Source organism: Lepisosteus platostomus, chromosome 5 (genome assembly GCF_059453375.1).
Source record: "Lepisosteus platostomus isolate fLepPlt1 chromosome 5, fLepPlt1.hap1, whole genome shotgun sequence".
Taxonomy (NCBI): Eukaryota; Metazoa; Chordata; class Actinopteri; order Semionotiformes; family Lepisosteidae; genus Lepisosteus; species Lepisosteus platostomus.
This window is the reverse complement of record NC_142615.1, coordinates 6,735,858-6,744,275: the sequence shown is the minus strand read 5'-3', so window position 1 is coordinate 6,744,275 and position 8,418 is coordinate 6,735,858.

Sequence of the window (8,418 nt, the reverse complement as noted above, 5' to 3'; positions counted from 1 at the left end):
ACAGGCTACGAAGAAATAATTATAATTGAATTTAAAATTCAAAACGGCAATAATACCTTATAATATGCGCTGAAATCGCGTATTTCAGATGAAGTCTGCTGTATTTGCTTACCCTTCGCTCTTTGGAAGCTGGGGCAGCAGAAGCACCCCGTCTCTTCCCGTAAAAGGTCTTGGTCTCCATATTGTACTATGGTCGCTGTAGTGCAGGTTCGCAGTTTTTTTTGTGATGGGAGCTCACCCAATCCCTTGGTGTATTTATGCTATATTCACATGTACGGCTAGAATGTTCATTGTCTTCCAATGAAAGGTGGGTGCCTTTTGCCGAAGTCGGGAGACATTAGAGGCTTGCCACACCCGGACTGTTAAACCAACGCATTAGCACGTCAAAGCCCATTGAGGACCCGGGCGCAATAGTTGTTTTGTCCCTTGATTTACTGATGTGCATTAATTAAATCTTGTCAGTCAGGTCTTTTTTTCTCTATTTGAATTGTCGTTTACACATGCACGACTTTAAAAGCTAGCAAGACAGGTTTCGATTCACATTAGCTGGCGAGCCTTGTTAACAAAAAAACAAATAATAATGTAACATGCCACTGTTTGTTCATGAACAAAGTTATACTGAGATTTCCTTAGATACGCAATTAAAAAATAAATAAATAAAAATTTGAATCCCCTGCGGAACACATTCCATAAGAATCAGCACTTTAGATCTTTTTTTCTGAACCAGGGAAAATCTGATCATGTTTCTCTATAACAATAATAAAAAACTTTATTTTACATATCACCTTTAAAAGTGGCGTCTCAAAGCAATACTGTAGACCGTAAAAACAGTTAAAAGGGACCAAGGTAAATACCAGACAATCGCAAACGCGTTTTCAATAAAATTATTTTATTCATTCAGCAGAGAGTGACAGGGACATCCAGCAGAGAGAGACACACACACTGGTTTTCATTGACAAAATTGTTTTTTTTCAATTCCTCTTGTCTAACAGGAATGTTTTGTTTGTGGACAGACTGTTAGACTAGAGGAAAAGAGCGCCTCCTTCTACGAAGTGCTAGTTTAGTACTATAAAATACTATTAAAATCTGTAATCTTTCCACTTGTACTGTGAGTCATCGGAAAGTTTCTGCTTTGTGTAAGGATGGTATCGAAAAGCAATCTTAAGTGGTGAGAAAGCTGTGCTCAATGTATTTAAGGGACTTAAAAGTAAAAGGAGATGCTTCATATTACTTGACTAATTTTAAAAACGAAGTTATAAATGCAGACGCTCCCTCGGTGCCGCGCCGGGTGTAAATATCAAAATATACATACCCAACACTGATTGTACCCATCTGTCATGCAAATAAAACACCTTGAATTGAATTGAATTGAGGGAGAGAGGGGGGAAGGGGGAGAGAGATAACTAGGACTCAAGGCAAATAAGATACAATCCACAGGCATTCACAACAGCAACATATGAAACGTTTGCACGTATAGTTAAGTTATTACTTGGTTTTCAAAGTGCAATGAAATACAATATTGTTGTTGTTGCTGTTCTGGTTGTTTTTATCCTGTAAAGCGTTTTGAGAAGCCACCTTTAAAGGCGATATATACTGTAAAACCGCTAATTCTTATGGAATGTGTTCCGCAGGGGATTCAAATTTTTATTTAAAAGTAAAATCACCTTTAAAATTGGTAGTACCTTTTTTAGTACTATATTTTTGTATTATATTCCCTATTAATCAAACTCTAAGAGTATGTATCGGCTTGTCAGTCAGGTCTTTTTTCTCTATTTCAATTGTCGTTTACACATGCACGACTTTAAAAAGCTAGCAAGACAGGTTTCAATTCACATTAGCTGGCGAGCCTTGTTAACAAAAAAACTAATAATAATGTAACATGCCACTGTTTGTTCATGAACAAAGTTATACTGAGATTTCCTTAGACAGCGATTAAAAAATAAACGTTTCATATGTTGCTGTTGTGAATGCCTGTGGAGTGTATCTTATTAAGCTCTAAATTGCATTTTGAGCGCGGTTTTTGACTTTTTTTAAATTGCATTTTGGGCGCGGACAGCACATACAAGGGTTAATGAACTGCACCAAGAAATTTAAAATAGTATTCTTTAGGTGTGAGGGTAGGAGTGGACCACAGCAGGCATAATCAGCAAACCAGGAAAACAAAGAACAGGACAGGTGAAATGTGTATCCAGAAAGCGAATGATCAGAAAAAGGAAATGGTGTTACGCCCAGGTTTTCGACCCAATTGTTTTAACTTGCTAATGCATCAGACACATTTCCTTGCGTATTGTGTTTTAAATAAAATAGGAGTGTCTTTCCCTGGCATTAGCTCATCGGTATGGTGTAAGTTTTATCTGTACCATACCATACAGTATATAGGTACAGAATTCAAGCTGCACCACTGTATCGCTTTGGTAAGGGGACGGACAATGACTAAAATCACGAAGACTCTCTCACACCAAATAATGAAGATGAAAAGAAACGGGAAGTCAACACGGGACATTGTACAGCAGTTGGCTTCGATGGACATCTTCGTTTCTGAAAGCACAGTGAGATGGCATTATAAAGGGGAGAGGAGGCAAAGAGAATCTAAACCGAGGACGATTCAAAGGTAAATAAATTTTTAAAAATACCTTTCTTGCATGTAAATACAACTACGCACATTATTTTTAAAACTAACTGCTGATCTCTTTTTTTTCAAGTCTTATTGTGCGAGCTATCGACAAACTGACTGATGAAAATGATGAGCTACCGGCGATGCAAGTCCAAAGACGGCTATGGGCTGACCTCGGTGCGAACATTAGCCCGACATCGATAAAAAGAGTACGCAGGAGGCTTGGATGGAGATACAGAAAAACCAACACAAGCCCCATGATAAGGCAAAAAAACAAAGGAAAGACTCAAGCAAGCGCTCCAATGGATTGAACAGGGGGAGGCATTTCAGGATGTACTTTTCACCGACGAAACAACAGTGGCTCTGGAACAGTTTTCAACAATGGCATTTTGCAAAAAGGGGAGATATGTGGACAAGCCAAAGCCCAAACATCCACTGAAGGTTCACGTCTGGGGGGGTATATCTAGAAGAGGCCCGGGACCACTTCTTATTTTCGAAGGAATTATGGACCGTGTATTCTTCGAGGAAGTTGTGGTCACACAGCATGCTGCCCCATATATCAGGGAGCAGTTTGGATCAAGGCACCGTCTCTTTCAAGACAACGATCCGAAACACACAGCAGCAAGGGCGAGGCTTATAGCAGAAGGAGTGAACTGGGTGAAAACTCCAGCCGAATCCCCAGATCTAAATCTGATAGAGATGGTTTGGCATTCGTTGAAAGACTACGTTCGGAAAACTGCTAAGCCCGTCACAAAGCAGGAACTGATCAATGCAATCTATAAATTCTGGGAGGAAGAACTGACCGAACAAAATTGTAAAAATTTTATTAACAGGCTGTTTCGTGTTCTTCCTAGGATTGTTGACCGGGGCGGGGGACATTCGGGAATGTAAGTCTGAGAAAGACAGTCTCACGTTTGTGGACAGTCTGTCCACAAACAAAACATTCCTGTTAGACAAGAGGAATTGAAAAAAAACAAATTTTGTCAAATACTTTTTTTGAATCCCCGGCGGAACACATTCCATAAGAATCAGCGCTTTACTTCGCGCTCTACAACCCTTACTTCGTGCGACTGGAAAAGAATTAGTGATCGGATCAACGAAATGCTTCGTAGAAGGAGGCGCTCTTTTCCTCTAGTCTAACAGTCTGTCCACAAACAAAACATTCCTGTTTGACAAGAGGAATTGAAAAAAAACAATTTTGTCAATGGAAACCGGTGTGTGTGTCTCTCTCTGCTGGATGTCCCTCTCACTCTCTGCTGAATGAATAAAAGCATTTTATTAAAAATGCGTTTGTGTTTGTCTGGTATTTACTTTGGTCCCTTTTAACTGTTTTTCGATCTACTGTATTGCTTTGAGATGCCACTTTTAAAGGTGATATGTAAAATAAAGTTTTTTATTATTGTTATAGAGAAACATGATTAGATTTTCCTTGCTTCAGAAAAAAAGATCTAAAGTCCTACACATAACTTTCTTAATTCGATGTATTTAAAGCAGTAAACTACTGTAGGTGTAACATAACATTCAGAAATACAATCGAGAATAGTTTTGTGGTGTTTGTTTAGATGAAACGTTCCTAAAACGTATAACGTAACAAAATTAAAGACGATTAAAATCTGTAATCTTTCCCCTTGTACTGTATGTCATCGGAAAGTTTCTGCTTTGTGTAAGGATGGTATCAAAAAGCAATCTTAAGTGGTGAGTAGCTGTGCTCAATGTATTTAAGGGACTTAAAAGTAAAAGGAGATGCTTCATATTGCTTGACTAATTTTAAAAACGAAGTTATAAATGCAGACGCTCCCTCGGTACTAGTATTTTAGTACTTAGTACTAAAGCACTAAGTATTTATTTTAGTACTAAAAATAAGATACACTCTACAGACATTCACAACGGCGACTGTCAGAAGATAGGACACAGCGGCTCAGGCACCTGCTGAATGGAAAAGGGGCACTTTAATGTTCTGTATGGCTAGTACTAAAGCCAATACTAATATTCAATACTTTAATATTCTTTTCTGTATGTTTAACAATAGTGGGTACTGGCCTTATTCGTCCCTGCTCCTGTTGTTAGGTGTTAATGTGTTGTTAAGTGTGAATTTGTACCTGTTTCCCTGAGGTCTGGCTTTTTTTCTGGAAAACCATAACTCTGGTCTTGTCCAGATTGACTGTCGGCGCCCAGGTCTGACAGTGCTGCTCCAGCAGCGCCAGGTTCTGGCGCAGCCTCTGTTCTGTGGGCGACAGCGGGACCAGGTCGTCTGCAAAGAGCAGGAACTCGATTTCCATAATTAATGCAGATCAGTAAATCAAGGGACAAAACAATTATTGCGCCCGGCTCCTCAATGGGGTTTGACGTGCTAATGCGTTGGTTTAACAGTCCGGGTGTGGCAAGCCTCTAATGTCTCCCGACTTCGGCAAGAGGGACCCCCCTTTCATTGGAAGACAATGAACATTCTAGCCGTACATGTAAATATAGCATAAATACACAAAGGGATTGGGTGAGCTCCCATCACAAAAAAAACTGCGAACCTGCACTACAGCGACTACAGTACAGTATGGAGACCAAGACCTTTTACGGGAAGAGACGGGGTGCTTCTGCCGCCCCAACTTCCAAAGAGCGAAGGGTAAGCAAATACAGCAGACTTCATCTGAAATACATGATTACAGCGTATATTTCAAGGTATTATTGCTGTTTTGAATTTTAAATTCAATTATAATTATTTATTCGTAGCCTGTTCTTCAAGAAAACACCGCACCGGCGAAACGATCTACCACCAGGACAGTAAAAAAGAAAGCGGTAAGACGGAAAAAAAGAAAAGTTTATTTTGACTTCTGTTCCGCGACTGATGAATACTACTGTGTGACTTTATTTCTTACATGAATTATGTTATTTTGCCACAGGCCGTGGGTCTCTGCTCTCGGCCACTGGCCAGGGTGCCAACCTGTAGAAGCAGCACCTGTATGGAGACATTTCGGCAGCAGCGGGAGCATTATGATGCATTACTGGGGAGAATTGGGAGGCTAGAGTTCCAGCAGTCAAACAGTTGAGCAGCTGTCTCCCGAAAAGTGCCTCTCCCCACCGCGCAGGCTGCATTGCCCGGCGGAAGCTCTGCCCCCCGCAGAGCACACACCGCCTCAGGACACTCCATCCCGGCCTCTCAGTTCACCACCGCGCAGGAATCTGTTGATGCTGTCCCCGCCGGCTATCTCCCCCCAGGAAGCACAGCGGAATTCACAGATGCCAGTGGGAGGTATAATTCTCCCAGATGTCCAACTGCTACCCATCACCCAGGAGATGGAGGGGGGGTTGTACTTGCAGTGCATCGGCATAGACGGGAAAGCAAGAGCCGACCGCTACGCCGCCCTCGTGTTTCGAAATCTTGTGACTTTTGAAATTTACTGGGGGTGGACCACGTCTGTAAATTTCGATGGGTCCAGAGGCAAAAGAGCCTTGCCTTGCAATCTCCGGGAAACCATTAGTACGATGGTGAATCGGAGATTCTCAACCCTTGCTGCGTACGACTGGAAAAGAATTCGTGATCGGATCAACGAAATGCTTCGTAGGAGGAGGCGGTCTTTTCCTCTTGTCTAACAGTCTGTCCACAAACAAAACATTCCTGTTAGACAAGAAGAATTGAAAAAAAAAATTTTTGTCAATGAAAACCGGTGTGTGTGTCTCTCCCTGCTGGATGTCCCTCTCACAAACTGCTGAATGAATAAAATAATTTTATTGAAAACGAGTTTGCGATTGTCTGGTCTTTAAATTCTTGAGATACGTGATTCCATATTATATTCCCTTTTAATCAAATTCTAAAAGTATGCTTGTTGACTCCGGTATCGCGTTAGTTAAAGACTTAAATGCTTAAAATGTTTAGGGAGAAATGGAATACTGGTGTGTATGTGTGTAAGTACCGAGACCAGCCATATACTGTATGTTTAAGTTCCAAAATTAATATCGTTTATGGGCTTCACACGCGTTGCAGTATGCTCAGGCACTAAGTAAAAGGAGATGCTTCGTATTGCTTGACTAATTTTAAAAACTAAGTTATAAATGCAGACGCTCCCTCTATGCGCTGCTCTGGTGCGTCGGCTCCTACACAGTGCCTGTCTGCCGTAAGCGTTACAATATACTAAATACTAAATACTAAAGCCAATACTGGCTCAATGGGCTTTGACGTGCTAATGCGTTGGTTTAACAGTCCGGGTGTGGCAGGCTTCCAATGTCAACTCGACTCGATTGGAAGACAATGAACGTATTTTAGCCCTAAATGAATTAATAGCAAACATGGTTTACATAAAATACATTTTTCCAAGAAAGTTTATAATAATACGATCTATAGTTGAAATCTGAGCCTACTTTAAAAATAAAGGAAAAGCATTTTCAGAGAGCAATCACACTGTGTTTATGTAGAAAAAGTGATTAGGTTTATGAGCAATCTAATTACCTATTCGCTTAAAACGCTATATAAAATAAAGTTTATTTAGAGATGAATGATCAGTGTCGCAGTTTAAATAATGTGAGTCAGGAAACTAACACAGCGCCACCGGATTTAATAACGCAATAAAAACGCTATAAAATAATGTGACACAGTACAGCACAGTACAACAATACTGACCATGACTTTAGAAGCATAAATTACCTTACACTCAATTTAAACACAAGCTGTCTTTCTGTATGAACCTCTAAGCTGGTTCATACAGAAAATGTAGAAATGCATTAGCCTGATCATGATTAAAAAACACATAATTAAACACGCGTTTGCGATTTAAATCAGAACACGATTTAAATCAATATAAATGTTTATATTGTAACGCATACTGTCCAGCCTCCATTTCTCTATAAAAATTTACTGTTGCACACACACACACAATAGAAGCAGGAACCGCTGTCAGAAGGGAAGATATGTTCAAAATATCGCAAATATCGATCATGTTGCGATATTTTGAAATATAAAAGTCAATTGATTGTCCATAATATCGCTTACCTATTTTTTCGAAGAAATGTTTGTTAAAATAAAAGTCCAGCACCAGCTGGATTCAAACACACAACCTGCCAGTTGGTAGTCACACACCTAGACCAGTAGGCTACAAGACAGCTCGCATGATCAGGCAGGCGAAACAGCCCTACACAGCCCTGCCGCAGTACACGGATATAATCATACCGTTATTAAATTCTTTAGATACGCGATTCCATATTATATTCCCTTTTAATCAAATTCTAAAAGTATGCTTGTTGACTCCGGTATCACGTTAGTTAAAGACTAAGAAGCTTAAAATGTTTAGGGAGAAATGGAATACTGGTGTGTATTTTTTTCTTTAAAGTACCAAGACCAGCTATATACTGTATGTTTACGTTCCAAAATTAATATCGTTTACGGCCTTCACACGCGTTACAGTATGCTCCTATTCTTTTTATGCTCAGCTACTAAGATTTCCCTTCAGTGGTAAAATTCAATATCTACAACGGGCACAGTAAAGACGTTTACAGTAAGTCTTTCTACGACAGACCAACGGACCACGAGTGCCCCTGTCGGTCAACCAATCACGCACCGCGGTACCCCGTGTCATCATACCTGCGGTACGTTTCTGTACCGCTCACTTTGAATGGCTGCATCTGTAATTACAGTGACATAACCTTGTTGCTAGATCATATTGTTCCTAAAGGTTTACAACATCCTCTAAAAAGGAGGAGGCAGATTGGCGGATACATGACCCAAATGATGAAGAAGTGTCCATCTAAATTAAACCACACGGACATGGAGAGGAAAAGATAGGCGGCCGCTTCTAAAAAGAGGTAAGGACTCCTCTTTT